The sequence below is a fragment of the Gigantopelta aegis genome, chromosome 3 (genome assembly GCF_016097555.1).
Source record: "Gigantopelta aegis isolate Gae_Host chromosome 3, Gae_host_genome, whole genome shotgun sequence".
Taxonomy (NCBI): Eukaryota; Metazoa; Mollusca; class Gastropoda; order Neomphalida; family Peltospiridae; genus Gigantopelta; species Gigantopelta aegis.
This window is the reverse complement of record NC_054701.1, coordinates 92,367,816-92,388,279: the sequence shown is the minus strand read 5'-3', so window position 1 is coordinate 92,388,279 and position 20,464 is coordinate 92,367,816. Positions and strand designations below refer to the sequence as shown.

Genomic DNA, 20,464 nt, shown 5'->3' with positions numbered 1-20,464 from the left:
TTAAGCAATGTAAATATATGTGTTTACATACGTGCAAGACTCGCGTACATTCGGCTCTTTGCTGTTATAAAGCCTGTTTTTCTTAAACGCAGGTGTTTAAGCAATGTAAATATATGTAGTTACATACGTGCAAGACTCGCGTACATTCGGCTGTTATAAAGCCTGTTTTTCTTGAAGGCAGGTGTTTAAGCAATGTAAATATATGTGTTTACATACGTGCAAGACTCGCGTACATTCGGCTCTTTGCTGTTATAAAGCCTGTTTTTCTTAAACGCAGGTGTTTAAGCAATGTAAATATATGTAGTTACATACGTGCAAGACTCGCGAACATTCGGCTCTTTGCTGTTACAAAGCCTGTTTTTCTTAAACGCAGGTGTTTAAGCAATGTAAATATATGTAGTTACATACGTGCAAGACTCGCGTACATTCGGCTGTTATAAAGCCTGTTTTTCTTGAAGGCAGGTGTTTAAGCAATGTAAATATATGTGTTTACATACGTGCAAGACTCGCGTACATTCGGCTCTTTGCTGTTATAAAGCCTGTTTTTCTTAAACGCAGGTGTTTAAGCAATGTAAATATATGTAGTTACATACGTGCAAGACTCGCGTACATTCGGCTCTTTGCTGTTATAAAGCCTGGGTTTTTTTAAAGGCAGGTGTTTAAGCAATGCAAATATATGTAGATACATACGTGCAAGACTCGCGTACATTCGGCTCTTTGCTGTTATAAAGCCTGTTTTTCTTAAAGGCAGGTGTTTAAGCAATGTAAATATATGTAGTTACATACGTGCAAGACTCGCGTACATTCGGCTCTATGCTGTTATAAAGCGTGTTTTTCTTAAAGGCAGGTGTTTAAGCAATGTAAATATATATAGTTACATACGTGCAAGAATCGCGTACATTCGACTCTTTGTTGTTATAAACCTGTTTTTCTTAAAGGCAGGTGTTTAAGCAATGCAAATATATATAGTTACATACGTGCAAGACTCGCGTACATGCGACTCTTTGCTGTTACAAAGCCTGTTTTTCTTAAAGGCAGGTGTTTAAGCAATGTAAATATATGTAGTTACATACGTGCAAGACTCTCGTACATTCGGCTCTTTGCTGTTATAAAGCCTGTTTTTCTTAAACGCAGGTGTTTAAGCAATGTAAATATATGTAGTTACATACGTGCAAGACTCGCGTACATTCGGCTGTTATAAAGCCTGTTTTTCTTGAAGGCAGGTGTTTAAGCAATGTAAATATATGTGTTTACATACGTGCAAGACTCGCGTACATTCGGCTCTTTGCTGTTATAAAGCCTGTTTTCCTTAAACGCAGGTGTTTAAGCAATGTAAATATATGTAGTTACATACGTGCAAGACTCGCGAACATTCGGCTCTTTGCTGTTACAAAGCCTGTTTTTCTTAAACGCAGGTGTTTAAGCAATGTAAATATATGTAGTTACATACGTGCAAGACATTCGGCTTACATTCAGCGTACATTCAGCGTACATTCGGCTGTTATAAAGCCTGTTTTTCTTAAAGGCAGGTGTTTAAGCAATGTAAATATATGTAGTTACATACGTGCAAGACTCGCGTACATTCGGCTCTTTGCTGTTATAAAGCCTGTTTTTTTTAAAGGCAGGTGTTTAAGCAATGTAAATATATGTAGTTACATACGTGCAAGACTCGCGAACATTCGGCTCTTTGCTGTTACAAAGCCTGTTTTTCTTAAACGCAGGTGTTTAAGCAATGTAAATATATGTAGTTACATACGTGCAAGACTCGCGTACATTCGGCTGTTATAAAGCCTGTTTTTCTTGAAGGCAGGTGTTTAAGCAATGTAAATATATGTGTTTACATACGTGCAAGACTCGCGTACATTCGGCTCTTTGCTGTTATAAAGCCTGTTTTTCTTAAACGCAGGTGTTTAAGCAATGTAAATATATGTAGTTACATACGTGCAAGACTCGCGTACATTCGGCTCTTTGCTGTTATAAAGCCTGTTTTTTTTTAAAGGCAGGTGTTTAAGCAATGCAAATATATGTAGATACATACGTGCAAGACTCGCGTACATTCGGCTCTTTGCTGTTATAAAGCCTGTTTTTCTTAAAGGCAGGTGTTTAAGCAATGTAAATATATGTAGTTACATACGTGCAAGACTCGCGTACATTCGGCTCTATGCTGTTATAAAGCGTGTTTTTCTTAAAGGCAGGTGTTTAAGCAATGTAAATATATATAGTTACATACGTGCAAGAATCGCGTACATTCGACTCTTTGTTGTTATAAACCTGTTTTTTTTAAAGGCAGGTGTTTAAGCAATGCAAATATATGTAGATACATACGTGCAAGACTCGCGTACATTCGGCTCTTTGCTGTTATAAAGCCTGTTTTTCTTAAAGGCAGGTGTTTAAGCAATGTAAATATATGTAGTTACATACGTGCAAGACTCGCGTACATTCGGCTCTATGCTGTTATAAAGCGTGTTTTTCTTAAAGGCAGGTGTTTAAGCAATGTAAATATATATAGTTACATACGTGCAAGAATCGCGTACATTCGACTCTTTGTTGTTATAAACCTGTTTTTCTTAAAGGCAGGTGTTTAAGCAATGCAAATATATGTAGTTACATACGTGCAAGACTCGCGTACATGCGACTCTTTGCTGTTACAAAGCCTGTTTTTCTTAAAGGCAGGTGTTTAAGCAATGTAAATATATGTAGTTACATACGTGCAAGACTCTCGTACATTCGGCTCTTTGCTGTTATAAAGCCTGTTTTTCTTAAACGCAGGTGTTTAAGCAATGTAAATATATGTAGTTACATACGTGCAAGACTCGCGTACATTCGGCTCTTTGCTGTTATAAAGCCTGTTTTTTTTTAAAGGCAGGTGTTTAAGCAATGCAAATATATGTAGATACATACGTGCAAGACTCGCGTACATTCGGCTCTTTGCTGTTATAAACCTGTTTTTCTTAAACGCAGATGTATAAGGACAGAATTTACAAATCCTGATTATGTGTTACACGCGTGTATCTACCTTCATTTACGTTACTTAAACACCTGCGTTTAAGAAATAACAAGTTCCCTACACTGGCGTAGGAAGGTGCCAAAAAGTGTTGTGGGGGGACACACTTTTATATTTACATTATTATAAAGCAAATATAAAGCAAAATATCTGAAAAGTACCCCCCGCTTCCTACGCCAGTGCCCTACATTTGGCCGTAAAATGTTTATAGTTACACAAAAACCCTGGGGCGAGCTTACAAAGCCTTATACGCGTCTTATGTCTTACGCGCGTGTAACTACGTGCAATACATTTACTTATGTCTTACGCGCGTGTAACTACGTGCAATAAATTTACTTATGTCTTACGCGCGTGTAACTACATGCAAACTACGTGCAATACATTTACTTATGTCTTACGCGCGTGTAACTACGTGCAATAAATTTACTTATGTCTTACGCGCGTGTAACTACATGCAATACATTTACTTGCCTGTAAGAAAAACACGCTTCGTAAATTCGGCTCAAGCTTTTAAATTTAACCATTTGTTTGTAGTTACACGCGTGTAAGACAAAAACAGGCTTTGTAAATTTTGGCCCTCCTTCTTTTATGTTAGGTTTGCCATCTACGGGATACGAGTTGGTGACATACACCCTGAATTTCGCTGTGATATGGTCTCGCAGACTAGGTAAAGGTAACAGGTAAACATTGAGAGAGGTCAGCCAACCACCGTACACAGATGTGAATAGGACGTAGTAAGTGGCTTTATAGGAGCAGTCTTCAGTGAATAAACGACAGTAAAGTGATGTGTGCAAGTCACGGTACAGTGAGCATCAGGTAGGCCTACTGGTTGTCGGCTGCTGTGCAGGTTGCAGGTAAGATCATGGATTATTTCGTTTTTAAACTCTCACTTTCTATGAAATTCTATCAAGTAATCATATTCATTCTACTCTCATTTACGGGGTTCTGTTTTCAATGTAAAATTAAACATGTATAGTTCTTCCCATCACTCAGGGAACGTCGTTTTCTTACTTTGGTATTTACTACACATTATTTATTTCTGAGCCGATTGTTTTCTCAATTGCATACAAAATAGTGTTGGTATTTTTGTTATTGCCAAAACAAATCAAACTGAAATTATTTACAAAACCCCCAATGTTCGTGGATGCTGGGAAGGGCTATAATAACACATATCATGACTGTCTGTACACACATCATGACTGTCTGTACTAGCTTGTCTGTCCACACAGCATGACTGTCTGTACTAGCTGTCTGTACACACATCATAACTGTCTGTACTAGCTGTCTGTATACACATCACGACTGTCTGTACTAGCTGTCTGTATACACATCACGACTGTCTGTACTAGCTGTCTGTCCACACAGCATGACTGTCTGTACTAGATTGTCTTTCTACACAGCATGACTGTCTGTACTAGCTGTCTGTACACACATCATAACTGTCTGCATTAGCTGTCTTTCCAAACACCATTGCTGTTTGTACTAGCTGTTTGTTCAGACATCATGAATGTTTGTACTAGCTGTCTGTTCAGACACCATGAATGTTTGTAGTAGCTGTCTGTTCAGACACCATGGCTGTTTGTACTAGCTGTCTGTTCAGACATCATGAATGTTTGTACTAGCTGTCTGTTCAGACATCATGGCTGTTTGTACTAGCTGTCTGTTCAGACACCATGAATATTTGTACTAGCTGTCTGTTCAGACATCATGAATGTTTGTACTAGCTGTCTGTTCAGACACCATGGCTGTTTGTACTAGCTGTCTGTTCAGACATCATGAATGTTTGTACTAGCTGTCTGTTCAGACATCATGAATGTTTGTACTAGCTGTCTGTCCATTAGACATCTTGACTGTCTGTACCAGCTGTCTAGACCTGTTTGTACAAGCTGTCTAGACATCATGACTGTCCGTACTAGCTGTATGTACTGTCTCTCTAGACACTGACTGTCTGCACTGGCTATCAGAACATCTTGACTGTCAGTACTGTCTCTCCAGAGACCGTGACTGTCTGTACTAGCTGTCCATCCAGACACCATGACTGTCTGTACTAGCAGTCTGTCCAGACACCATGACTGTTTGTGGAAGGCACACATTTATTAACACACGTATTCATACACTGCATACAGCCTAACGCCGGATAACACGAATATCGCAGGTGACCGAGTGCGCCGGGATAGCGATAATGGTGTTAATTTGTTTATCTTTATATTCTGTACACACTCGTTTTGTTGTACACGATTGTCCCATTAGAGTTAGGGTTATGGGAGACCTGCATTTTAATATGACCCGTATACCCACACAACCAACTGTGGTCGACTTGGTGTAATTGAATGTTGATGTTTCATTGTCGATAGATAGAAAAAAGTTGGGGTTTTTTTTTAACACCACCACTGGAGCACATTGATTAATTAATCATGGGCTAATGGATGTCAAACATTTGGTAATTTTGACACGTAAAGTTGCTGTAAACCGTAACTTTGTATTTTCCTGGCATCTGTAACTTAAAAATTGTTATTTTAAAACAACGATTTTCGATTATTTTGTAGATTGTATTTTTGTTATTAACATTTAGTTCTCGAACTGTCCATTTCACCACCGATAATTATAACCTAAAATAATTTATTTTTATTTTAAACAATACTAACATTTTTCTGATAAATAAACTATAAACGCATAATAGTATGTAAAATAGGGATGAATCAACGTTTATATATACTTTGTCCACGTATTTTCCTAACATGCTTGGGGAATAACTTTAGTTTGAGTCAACGTATTGAAATGTTTAATGGTTAATAGTCATATATGTTAAAATAATAGTGAAATCGATATGACTGTAGCCTACCGTACACTAAAATATCACGGCCATTTGAACACAGCCTATGGAGAGAAAACCGATTATTTTGAAACTGGTACACAAAATAGTACATTAAATTGTGTTTGATTTCCAAAACACTTACATCTGTATCAATACGTGGACTCAAACAGTACATTAAATTGTGTCTGATTTCCAAAACACTTACGCTATCATTTAGATGTGTACAGGGAAAATATACACTTGTAAGCGGGTATTATCTACCGGCGAGGTTACGTCGATAACGTAACTGGGTAGTCTAAAGAAGCGGGTGATATCTACAAAGCGATTTCTATAGGCTTTTATTTACCGGGTTAGAGGCAGACGTCTAAGATTACCTTAGATCACATTATGTGTGCTATTATATGACGTTTAAGAACTTTAAAAAACCCACACAAAAACTTTAATATGAAAAATTTCAAACATGCATTAAAACGAAGAGTAATAGATGTAACTATAAACCAAGTTTTAGAGATGTAGGAATTACGGTTTGTGAGCCGCCGCCAGAAAGCTAATACCTATATGTCGCCTCTTCACTCCGTAAAGGCGGGACGAAAAACTATTCACTAAACAACAAAGTATAACGTAAAATATCGTATCTCATTACTTACGTCTGACAGCAAGCCTCGTTACGCGCTCGCCCGAGAGTTTGTGCGGGGACTTCGTGCCGGAGATCACTCATACTTATCATATCCCTAGCGAGACAGGCAAGATCACACACTCTTCACGTTTCAAAGTAATCCACGATAAGCTGGTCTTCGTATCCTGTGCGGATGTAAAACAGAACAAACTGTGTAACGTATGTAACTATAACAGATAAATCAACCTCCAAAGAAAGGATTCGAACCACGAACCCTTTGTGTGAGAGTCCTGCGCTCTATTAAATGGGCTATTATGGAAATGTCTACTGACTGCCTACTACATATTTACCTTCTCGAGTGGAGCTACGACCCTTTGCCACCTATGCATATTTGCCGTATGATGAGCACTATGCAGAATTTACCCCATCTACAATACCCTTAACCTCAATCCAACTGCACCACTGCCAATTATTCATACAGGAGCAGATGTTACAGGTAGATTTGCTGACAAGCAGAATACATGCTTGAAAGTGATTCAAGAACACCAAACATACATTTATACAGCTTGTTGTGACAGGGACCTTTCATTCTAAAAGCATATTTGCCTTGAACAGAACTGACGGATGTAACAAGCTCATTCTGAGGGTATATCTCCAACTAGGGCTGTCCTGTCAACATTGAGGGACATTATTAAAACAAAAGGGTAATCAGACTGTTTATCAGAGTTGTTTGTCTTTTGAGTTATTTTACTCCATTGCAAACTTGTATTAATAATGTAGGTTCCATTGGTAACAGCAAACCAGTGAATACACATATGTGTGTTTTTAAATCCGAAACACTGAAAACCTAACCCTAACCCTAATTGGTTTGTTACTCATATGAACTAAATTAGATATTTACTTCTTTAAGCCAATAGCCATTGAAAATGTAGGTTTATCCACTGAAAATAGTTTCATACGATCTTCACAACCCAAGTTATTGTTAAAAAAAGCTAGTGTAAATGGCAGTCATTTTGAAATCCAAGATGGCCCCCACTAAGCACCCCTTCAAGGTTGCACTATACCAATTAATTTCCGGCTGGGTCGAAGTTCGAGGTGTACCGAACTTTTGATAGAGAAGTTAACACCACAAGTCCTGTGATTGGTTATAAATGTGAGTGTGTTGGTTGTAAAAACAATTAGTTTCATCTGGGCTAAAAATGTATGCAATTTTATTTGATGTAGTACCACCGTGTCAAGTAGCCTTGTGCTTGGAACATGTATGGGGTACCTGTAAAAAAAAGTACTAAAATTTTGTGCGAAACTAGGGGTGTTGCAGAAACATCTGGTTATACCGAAAATGAGCCATGAAAGGTACCATTTTCTGCAGTTAATACTTTGAGGTAGGGGTTGTAGTACTGATATTTATGGGTCACAGTTTGGTTGATATATTGCATATAGTGTTTTTAAACACAAACGTTAACATGGTCGCCTATGGGATTTGAATTGGTATAGTCCAACCTATAGCACATATTCAGTGCATAATAAAAAAGATTATGATTTTTGTGATTTAATTAAATTAAACTACACTATTTGATTAATTAGCCGTCACTCGGCCATGCAAGTTCACAATGACCTTGACCTTGACAATAATTACTGTACATAGCTCTGAATGGAGTTTGAACAAAAATTAGCACTGAGGAAAAGTTGGTTTTGGCCTATAATTCATACTATACAGATTTGAATGTTCTTATTTACATGGTGTTTGACTTGCCATATACAACTGCTCTTAAATATGTTAATATATCTAGGCAGTCTGAACTTAGATTTTAATAGCAATTTACTTTTATATTAAAAATAACATGTGCCAATATTGGGATAATGTCTTTAACTTCTATAAACATAGTTAATGTTTCATGTGTGTACTTCTGATAGCTTAACTTTTTAAAGACCTTGATTTTTATTGTCCTTTTGGCATATTTATAGGGTGCTAAGTCATATTTTAGACACATTTGTAGTTTTAGGGGAAACATTTTTTTACTTTGAAGAATTTTTTTACCAAAGCCATAATTAAAATTTGTGTCACTATTGTGCCTTCTGTTCTCATTTATACATAACAATAAGCTTGTTAAACATATCTTTAGGTCTCCAGATCAAATCTTTTTTTTAAATAATCACTTAGTTTGCTCCCATGAAGTGTATTTTGAGTGTATACTAGATTTGGAACCAATTTTTCCAGATTTGATTATCTACCTTGGTGTAATTTGATGATTTATTTTATTGTTAATGCTGTATTATCCAATGTTAATAGCTAAATGATATGCTGGATTACAGATTGTAGGAATACATCCAATATACATATTGTATTGATCTGGATTAGAAAATAATGCAATAAAATAGATGTTTCGGGTAATTATGTCACTTAAAAACAGGTTTTTTTTAGTAATGAATCAAAAATAAATATGCGAAAGCTGCATGATAATTCCAGATATCACACATTTTTAAAACCTCCAACTACAGTAGGGTATACATAAAATATAGTCAGGAATATTGGTGGCTGCCAATGGTTTTGATGGTCCAATTTGAAAATCTGCATAGCTGATGGATTTGAAATTCCCGCACATGGTAACTTGAAGATGCCCACACTCAGCATACAGGATTTTCTTCCAACAGTGATGTGCAGGACATTAAGTCATTACTTCATACAGATGCAGTCATGTTGGTTTTCCCTTCCTCAGACATTGTATTTTTTTTAATACTGATATTTCTTTGATGTGCCTATTGAGGTCTTCATAATCTAGGGGTCAGTCAAGTACATATGTTTCAATGGAATAAGTTTAAGGAGTTGAGGTACTCTGAATAGCCATGCTGTCTCTACATATATAGCTGAGCACACACACACATCTGACAATAAATATCTTCTGGAGTATTATTTAAAAAAAAAATTATTTGTTCAAATATGACATATTGCATTTGTACAAAACTGTACAAAATACATGTGTTTTTGTGAGGTGTACATTAAATTAGGTTGCACTGTAGAAACAACAGTTTCAGTGAGGTTGTCAGTTTATGTCAGAAGACACCAGATCCTGGTTGTCATAAAAACACATGATTCACCACCTTTTGAAACATGTATGTTATCAGTATAGGTTGCACTATACCAATTAATTTCCGGCTGGGTCGAAGTTCGAGGTGTACCGAACTTTTGATAGAGAAGTTAACACCACAAGTCCTGTGATTGGTTATAAATGTGAGTGTGTTGGTTGTAAAAACAATTAGTTTCATCTGGGCTAAAAATGTATGCAATTTTATTTGATGTAGTACCACCGTGTCAAGTAGCCTTGTGCTTGGAACATGTATGGGGTACCTGTAAAAAAAAGTACTAAAATTTTGTGCGAAACTAGGGGTGTTGCAGAAACATCTGGTTATACCGAAAATGAGCCATGAAAGGTACCATTTTCTGCAGTTAATACTTTGAGGTAGGGGTTGTAGTACTGATATTTATGGGTCACAGTTTGGTTGATATATTGCATATAGTGTTTTTAAACACAAACGTTAACATGGTCGCCTATGGGATTTGAATTGGTATAGTCCAACCTCAAATGTGTCTTGCTCTTTCGTCAGGTCAGGTTATAGGGCTTAACGTGCACATTCACAGCAAGCTATTGTAGCGTACGTCTTCCACTGGCGCAGCTGTCGACTTATGGCAGCTCCTCCGTCCAAGACAGGAAGGGATTTGGGGTGAGTTGGAAGAGGGATCGCCCGCGCTGGAAAGTGTAAGAGAGTATGAGCAGCCCGACCGGTAGCCGGGGGAGGGGGGGGGGGGGGGGTGGAGGGGCATTTGTGATGCTATTGAAGTTTGCATGTCCTGTAGGATTAAGTCCAAAGTATAAAAAGATTGCGCAGTTTTCATGAGATAATTTGGCGCATACTTTGGAACGGTTCATCGAAACGGAATAGAAGTATTTGAGTTATTGGACTTAGTTTGCCGAATTGACGTTTCATATAAGGTATTAAAATAGAATTCACTTAATCATTTATATACCATGGGATGCCAGATATGCTCCTTGACTAATACTGGGCAGGTGAACTCATATGGGTCCTGACTGGGCTATAATTATAATCAGGTGTGAAGAACACACACCAGTCCATAGGTCGGCCCCACTGTAACACATTCGTCCAGTCCATAGGTCGGCCCCACTGTAACACATTCGTCCAGTCCATAGGTCGGCCCCACTGTAACACATTCGTCACAAGGCTGCATTATTCCCAGGGACAACCAGTTGTAATATCGTAACCCACATTCATTACGTTTTTTTTTAAACTTTAAGTTCTTTATTCAAGTTACGTTTTACAACTTATCAGCATTATAACAATGAAAAACATTAATATAATTAACCAGAAAGAAGTTTACACATTAAAAATGCATTTGTAGATATAGATGTACCTATTCGCTCTCCCCCTCCCCCCCCCCCAAAAAAAAAAACCCACCCCAAAAACCCCAACCCCAAAAAACCAACAAACAACAAACAACAAACAAAACAAAAAAAACCCGACAAAAACAAAAAGTATCTGCGCGTATTTCCCGCTATAACGCATATTGCACGTGCATGCTGTGTCGAAATGATATTGTTGACATACGGTCTCAGGGGTATGGCAGATGCATAGTTTGCATATGCTGGGAATGTTTTCTTGAGTATATGTGCCACGTTTTTTTCTGGAATACTCACAACAAAGGTTAATAAAATTCCTGTTGTCCATGCCACGCTTGATCTCAAATGAACATGAGAGAGAAGGTGGAATGCTTCAAGTATGCATCAACATCAATGACATCTGCAGAGGTTTTGGTGTGACAAGACACTGGGTCCACCAATGACCGTCCTCATAGGAATAGGTCACGTGTTATGTCAGTTGCGCAGGATCAATATATCCGACCCACAAGTGGTTTCAACTACCCACATGTATGGCACAGCAGTTGAACATCACTGCCCAAACTAGGAAAGCGACTGACAACTTACAGTGTCGGGGCATGACGATTGTTTTTCCATATTTTGCACAACTTCAGCATATGGCATTTCAACATTGTAACGCACGTCCTCACGTTTCTGAAGTGTACAAAGCCACGTGGACGTTTTGCTTTGGCCAGTGTTGTCATCAGACCTCGATCCCACAGAACATCTATAGGATGAACTTGGGAGTCGTGTTCACGTGCAAACTCTTTAACCGCTGAAATATACTCTTTTTTTTGACACCCAATAGCTGATGTGTATTTTTGTGCTGGGGTGTCATTAAGCATTAATTCATTCATTCTTTAACCCTTGAACATTCCTAACAGGCTGTGACGGAACATGCTCTTAAATTTGTTTCGCCTGTGGCGATTTTAATTGTGTTAGAGGGCCGTGTGCAGTTTCATTGCACGTAGACCAGGTGGGCAACTTGTTACGTAATACTTCGCGCGATCGGGCATTCCAATATGCACTTAGTCCAGCTGTGGAGGCCATGTGGCGAGTAGTTACGTAATACCTCTGCGAGTGCGGTTTCGACGACCGTGATTTTGGCGACCAAGGCGTCAGTAAGTCTGACGATCAGAGAAATTATACCGACTCTGGGAGAGGTGGAAATCAGATGATAGGGGGAGGTACCGCCTTGTACCCCCAGGCGAATTCTGATTTTATAATAAATAGCTAGTTTTTTTTAGAGATATCGAGGAGAACCAGAATAGGAAGGCTCCCAGGGAACGTAGTCCGTTGGTAAATATTTTTATTTCTGCTCTGTGTATAACCTTGATGTGATTGATGTGACTTTAAATATTTTAATACTGTATTATACCAATATTCTTTAGACAGTGTCTTCGGTTATCTGACGAAGTAAATCGTAGACTTTTTGTTCTAACATTATACGAGTATTTGGTAATATAAAGCTTAGCCAGTCATCCTAGAAGACCTAGGTAAACTGTAGGTTATTGTCTTTATTGTGATAGGTACCAGTATTAATTATGTGTTACAAGGTTACTGAATGAGTAGTTAGAGTTAATTAAACATTAACCAGTTAGGAATAGAGCTGTAATTCCTTTATTAATTAAGTTCCCCTGGAAGCGTTTCTAAATTATCACACGTTACTGAACGAGTAGTAAGGGTTAATTAAAAATTAACCAGTTAGGAATAGTGTTGTATTTCCCTTATTAATTAACTTCTCCTAGAAGCGTTGCTCAATGATCACACGTGTGGGTGTTGTGTCACGGTGAAGTGATTCGCATATTGTGTAACTAGACACCTAGAGATTAACTAATTAAGTGATCAGTTCTGGGTTGTTATTATTGTTGTTATTAATTAACTACTACGGCTGTACATTTGTCAGCGTAGGTTAATACAGATTCCAAAGTGTATTGTATTTTGTTGTGTTTGTAGTGAGCTAAACTTGCTATAATAATATATACTTTATATAAGATCGTATCTCTGATCATACCTAGAGACGAGCCATACTAGGATTTAACAGCCTGTTACAGAGAGATCTAATAGATATACAGTTAGGAGAGATATTTTGATAATCGTGTTTTATTCAGTTACGGGAATTATAGAATCCCCGTGACACAGGCCCTTGTAGCGGAGTTATGCTGGTGAACTTGTCACGCGTCTTACTAAGCTGCCGAAACATTCAACCTTTTGTGCTCAGAAGTTTTTTTTTTTTTTTTTTTCTTTTTTAGGGGGCGAGGGAGTAGTGCTGTTATGATTATGTGATGTAAACACAGACCCGTAAAATCACGTTTAATTACAAAAACCTTCTTCGTATCGAAACAATTATCTTTTTTCCAAAATTTCATCCATGGAGACAAACATAGTGTCATTATATGTATCCTTTCTCCTTTTTTTTGTTTTGTTGAATATATATATATATATATATATATATATATATATACAATGGTGCTGAACAATAGTGGAGAGTGGCTTACACAAATACATGTATGTAGACTAGTCAAGTCAGAATTACTTTTATTTCATTTCCATTAAAATACACCGACTACACACATATTTACTCCACGTCACGTGTAGTAGGCAGACACTCCTGCATAATAATGAAAACGTAGCATACCCTAAACCTGCTGGAGATTAAGAGTAAGTGGAAACCGCAAATAGAAGCAAGCGGCAATGCTAAAAACGAAGAAAGGAATGTGTGTTGGAGGCGAAACAAACTCCAAGTTTTGAAAGGGTGAATTTACACAGAGAAACTAACACATTTCATATTAAACTATTTCAGTAACGATCGGATGTCAGGAAGTTTGGTAGTTTAAACATTATATAGGTAATAACAGGTTAGTTTATGATTTTACTTTAGAAAGTCAATACAAAGGCTGATTACAGGATGATAACATTACTATTATACTCTTTAAAAAAAAACCCGCAAAAAACTGAAAAAGAAAAAAAAACTTGACATTGGTAAAAATAATGCTATCGGATTATTTTTACAGAACCAAAGACATCGTAAAGACAATTAAGTAAGTGCGCGAATGGTAATGCAAAAACACTAGAAAACACGTTCGATTCGCATAAACGTAGCCATAGTAAACCTTTGTACTGAAAAACAAAAGCGCGACCCTCAGAGAAGCATGTGCATCATGAAGTTCTGTAACTTTGCATGCCGAACCCTTCGTTGGTGGGTTATAAAAGGCCACATCAACAGTGATTCAAACAGACCATATAGAGACACTGTAGGTAACGCAATAATGCCAAGATGGACTACGCAGTATTTCTGACCAGGCAGGAATTTTCCCTAGAAGACCAGTGCGACGTAACGTTTTGACCCCACGTCACTTAGCTGAGCGTCTGCAGTGATGCCAGCAGAGGGTGAGGTGGACACGTGCCAGGTGGAGAACTGGTTTGTTCTCAGATGAGTCTCGTTTTCTCCTGTCGCGTGCTGTTGGACACACACGTGTCTATAGACGTCGAGGGGAACGTTATGCTCCAAACTGCGTGCAACAATCGACAGTTTTGGTGGTGGCAGTGTCGTGGTGTGGGCAGGAATCCATCATGGTGGTAGGACGGCTCTTGTGCATGTGGGAGATGCACTGATGGGCATCAGATATCGAGACGAGATCCTGCAGCATCACGTCATTCCGCACATGAACGTCAACGGTGGAATGTTTCAGCATGACAATACCAGACCACATGTTGCACGTGTTAGTCAGGAGTTTCTGCAAATCCACAACGTCCAGACATTACCTTGGCCTGCCCGTGTGCCGGATTTACACTCGATAGAAGATCTATAGGGTGCACTGAATCAACGTGTGCGCCGGAGGAATCTACCCCCCCCCCCCACCCACCCCCAGACACTTCTGCAACTTCTTACGGCACTGCAGCATGAGTGGCAGAACATTCCACAACGTGTTGTGCAAGGTCTGATTGCTTCCATGCGTCGCCGTTATCAAGCTGTCATCAGGGCTCATGGTGGTCATAACCGAAACTGACATTTTGCCCACCCCTATGTCACACATATGCCTGTGCACATGTTTTAGGTGGATCCCCATAGATACTCTTTCGGACATGTACAGAGTAATCCCCTTCCCATGGCGTCTTGATCTTTGGTTGCTTGTATCATGTCTACCAGCTTTTTTTGTTGTTGTTTGTTGTTGTTTTGGGGGGTTTTAAAAATTAAACTTTGAAAATCAATGTCAAATTTCTTGTTTTGAAGAGTATATATAATATATCAGTAAGCTGACTCATATCATTATATTAGATAAATTATAACTTTGTTTTGACTTTGCTTTGTGCACGTTGACTATACAAAGGTTGGACTCGTAAGTCATTAGAAACCATCTGCAACCTGGTGAATACGGTTACGATTGAGGTAAGAAAATAGTTGTATATGTTAACAAACAAAAAAGGAATCACATCTACACGAGAGGAATAGCAAATTACATTCTAGAAGGTTTGGTACGGGTTATTACATGAACAGTCGGTGTGTCATCTACACGAGAGGAATAGGAAATTACATTCTAGAAGGTTTGGTACGGGTTATTACATGAACAGTCGGTGTGTCATCTACACGAGAGGAATAGGAAATTACATTCTAGAAGGTTTGGTACGGGTTATTACATGAACAGTCGGTGTGTCATCTACACGAGAGGAATAGGAAATTACATTCTAAAAGGTTTGGTACGGGTTATTACATGAACAGTCGGACAGTCGGTGTGTCATCTACACGAGAGGACTAGGAAATTACATTCTAGAAGGTTTGGTACGGGTTATTACAGTCGGACAGTCGGTGTGTCATCTACACGAGAGGAATAGGAAATTACATTCTAGAAGGTTTGGTACGGGTTATTACATGAACAGTCGGTGTGTCATCTACACGAGAGGAATAGGAAATTACATTCTAGAAGGTTTGGTACGGGTTATTACATGAACAGTCGGTGTGTCATCTACACGAGAGGAATAGGAAATTACATTCTAGAAGGTTTGGTAGGGTTATTACATGAACAACAGTCGGTGTGTCATCTACACGAGAGGAATAGGAAATTACATTCTAGAAGGTTTGGTAGGGTTATTACATGAACAGTCGGACAGTCGGTGTGTCATCTACATGAGAGGACTAGGAAATTACATTCTAGAAGGTTTGGTACGGGTTATTACATGAACAGTCGGACAGTCGGTGTGTCATCTACACGAGAGGAATAGGAAATTACATTCTAGAAGGTTTGGTACGGGTTATTACATGAACAGTCGGACAGTCGGTGTGTCATCTACACGAGAGGAATAGGAAATTACATTCTAGAAGATTTGGTACGGGTTATTACATGAACAGTCGGACAGTCGGTGTGTCATCTACACGAGTGGAATAGGAAATTACATTCTAGAAGGTTTGGTACGGGTTATTACATGAACAGTCGGTGTGTCATCTACACGAGAGGAATAGGAAATTACATTCTAGAAGGTTTGGTACGGGTTATTACATGAACAGTCGGTGTGTCATCTTCACGAGAGGAATAGGAAATTACATTCTAGAAGGTTTGGTACGGGTTATTACATGAACAACAGTCGGTGTGTCATCTTCACGAGAGGAATAGGAAATTACATTCTAGAAGGTTTGGTACGGGTTATTACATGAACAGTCGGACAGTCGGTGTGTCATCTTCACGAGGGGAATAGGAAATTACATTCTAGAAGGTTTGGTACGGGTTATTACATGAACAGTCGGTGTGTCATCTTCACGAGGGGAATAGGAAATTACATTCTAGAAGGTTTGGTACGGGTTATTACATGAACAGTCGGACAGTCGGTGTGTCATCTACACGAGGGGAATAGGAAATTACATTCTAGAAGGTTTGGTACGGGTTATTACATGAACAGTCGGACAGTCGGTGTGTCATCTTCACGAGAGGAATAGGAAATTACATTCTAGAAGGTTTGGTACGGGTTACATACATGAACAGTCGGTGTGTCATCTTCACGAGGGGAATAGGAAATTACATTCTAGAAGGTTTGGTACGGGTTATTACATGAACAGTCGGTGTGTCATCTACACGAGAGGAATAGGAAATTACATTCTAGAAGGTTTGGTACGGGTTATTACATGAACAGTCGGACAGTCGGTGTGTCATCTACACGAGAGGACTAGGAAATTACATTCTAGAAGGTTTGGTACGGGTTATTACATGAACAGTCGGTGTGTCATCTTCACGAGAGGAATAGGAAATTACATTCTAAAAGGTTTGGTACGGGTTATTACATGAACAGTCGGACAGTCGGTGTGTCATCTACACGAGAGGAATAGGAAATTACATTCTAGAAGGTTTGGTACGGGTTATTACATGAACAACAGTCGGTGTTTCATCTACACGAGAGGAATAGGAAATTACATTCTAGAAGGTTTGGTACGGGTTATTACATGAACAGTCGGTGTGTCATCTACACGAGAGGAATAGGAAATTACATTCTAGAAGGTTTGGTAGGGTTATTACATGAACAGTCGGACAGTCGGTGTGTCATCTACACGAGAGGAATAGGAAATTACATTCTAGAAGGTTTGGTACGGGTTATTACATGAACAGTCGGTGTGTCATCTACACGAGAGGAATAGGAAATTACATTCTAGAAGGTTTGGTACGGGTTATTACATGAACAGTCGGTGTGTCATCTACACGAGAGGAATAGGAAATTACATTCTAGAAGGTTTGGTACGGGTTATTACATGAACAGTCGGACAGTCGGTGTGTCATCTACACGAGAGGAATAGGAAATTACATTCTAGAAGGTTTGGTACGGGTTATTACATGAACAGTCGGACAGTCGGTGTGTCATCTACACGAGAGGAATAGGAAATTACATTCTAGAAGGTTTGGTACGGGTTATTACATGAACAGTCGGACAGTCGGTGTGTCATCTACACGAGAGGAATAGGAAATTACATTCTAGAAGGTTTGGTACGGGTTATTACATGAACAGTCGGACAGTGTGTGTCATCTACACGAGAGGAATAGGAAATTACATTCTAGAAGGTTTGGTACGGGTTATTACATGAACAGTCGGACAGTCGGTGTGTCATCTACACGAGAGGAATAGGAAATTACATTCTAGAAGGTTTGGTACGGGTTATTACATGAACAGTCGGTGTGTCATCTACACGAGAGGAATAGGAAATTACATTCTAGAAGGTTTGGTACGGGTTATTACATGAACAGTCGGTGTGTCATCTTCACGAGAGGAATAGGAAATTACATTCTAGAAGGTTTGGTACGGGTTATTACATGAACAGTCGGACAGTCGGTGTGTCATCTTCACGAGGGGAATAGGAAATTACATTCTAGAAGGTTTGGTACGGGTTATTACATGAACAGTCGGTGTGTCATCTACACGAGGGGAATAGGAAATTACATTCTAGAAGGTTTGGTACGGGTTATTACATGAACAGTCGGTGTGTCATCTACACGAGAGGAATAGGAAATTACATTCTAGAAGGTTTGGTACGGGTTATTACATGAACAGTCGGATAGTCGGTGTGTCATCTTCACGAGGGGAATAGGAAATTACATTCTAGAAGGTTTGGTACGGGTTATTACATGAACAGTCGGTGTGTCATCTACACGAGAGGAATAGGAAATTACATTCTAGAAGGTTTGGTACGGGTTATTACAGGAACAGTCGGTGTGTCATCTTCACGAGGGGAATAGGAAATTACATTCTAGAAGGTTTGGTACGGGTTATTACATGAACAGTCGGTGTGTCATCTTCACGAGGGGAATAGGAAATTACATTCTAGAAGGTTTGGTACGGGTTATTACATGAACAGTCGGACAGTCGGTGTGTCATCTACACGAGGGGAATAGGAAATTACATTCTAGAAGGTTTGGTACGGGTTATTACATGAACAGTCGGTGTGTCATCTTCACGAGGGGAATAGGAAATTACATTCTAGAAGGTTTGGTACGGGTTATTACATGAACAGTCGGTGTGTCATCTTCACGAGGGGAATAGGAAATTACATTCTAGAAGGTTTGGTACGGGTTATTACACGAACAGTCGGTGTGTCATCTACACGAGAGGAATAGGAAATTACATTCTAGAAGGTTTGGTACGGGTTATTACACGAACAGTCGGACAGTCGGTGTGTCATCTACACGAGGGGAATAGGAAATTACATTCTAGAAGGTTTGGTACGGGTTATTACATGAACAGTCGGTGTGTCATCTTCACGAGAGGAATAGGAAATTACATTCTAGAAGGTTTGGTACGGGTTATTACATGAACAGTCGGTGTGTCATCTACACGAGAGGAATAGGAAATTACATTCTAGAAGGTTTGGTACGGGTTATTACATGAACAGTCGGTGTGTCATCTACACGAGAGGAATAGGAAATTACATTCTAGAAGGTTTGGTACGGGTTATTACATGAACAGTCGTAGAGGAGTAGGAAATTACATTCTAGAAGGTTTGGTACGGGTTATTACATGAACAGTCGGTGTGTCATCTACACGAGAGGAATAGGAAATTACATTCTAGAAGGTTTGGTACGGGTTATTACATGAACAGTCGGTGTGTCATCTACACGAGAGGAATAGGAAATTACATTCTAGAAGGTTTGGTACGGGTTATTACATGAACAGTCGGACAGTCGGTGTGTCATCTACACGAGAGGACTAGGAAATTACATTCTAGAAGGTTTGGTACGGGTTATTACATGAACAGTCGGACAGTCGGTGTGTCATCTACACGAGAGGAATAGGAAATTACATTCTAGAAGGTTTGGTACGGGTTATTACATGAACAGTCGGACAGTCGGTGTGTCATCTACACGAGAGGAATAGGAAATTACATTCTAGAAGGTTTGGTACGGGTTATTACATGAACAGTCGGTGTGTCATCTTCACGAGAGGAATAGGAAATTACATTCTAGAAGGTTTGGTACGGGTTATTACATGAACAGTCGGTGTGTCATCTACACGAGAGGAATAGGAAATTACATTCTAGAAGGTTTGGTACGGGTTATTACATGAACAGTCGGTGTGTCATCTACACGAGAGGAATAGGAAATTACATTCTAGAAGGTTTGGTACGGGTTATTACACGAACAGTCGGTGTGTAATCTTCACAGACATTAAGTTAATAGAGAATACTACACTTTAGGCTTATTGAGTGTTCGCGAGACTTGCCGAGTGTCCGCGGCTCCTTGCCGAGTAGAGCTGCACATTCATCCTGAACTTTAAGGTTCTTGCTTACAATATTAAATGTACATCTACAGATGCTCAAAACAGCGCTCTCTTTGTACGTCCATTAGGTAGGCGCCAGATGTGTAACGATACTGTAATTCTATAAGTACCTGTTAGAGATCTACCCTGGCAATCAGTCATTCAAAACACTTCAACTCATCATTAACATAAGCATTCCAGGCGCGTGTGCAGAGTGATGGGGGAAGGGTACATGAGCCGGAACCTCCCTTGCTCAAATTTTCTTTCTTTTCAATATATTTTTCTCCGGAGTATGATCCAGCACCCTCTATAAACTTCTCTCGCCACAGTCTAGACCCTCCCTCCTGCATAAATTCCTGCACATGCGTCTG

The 20,464-nt window shown here is 39.2% G+C and overlaps 1 protein-coding gene across 1 annotated transcript in view; it reads left to right on the top strand.

Moving 5' to 3' along the window:
• The first annotated feature begins 3,712 nt into the window (after positions 1-3,712).
• LOC121369349 (solute carrier family 13 member 5-like) overlaps positions 3,713-20,464 on the top strand; it is a 75,106-nt gene continuing 58,354 nt past the window's right edge. Inside the window, exon 1 of the mRNA XM_041494353.1 lies at positions 3,713-3,858. The gene's annotated coding sequence lies outside the window, so the exon portion shown is untranslated. The remainder of the gene's footprint in view (positions 3,859-20,464) is intronic.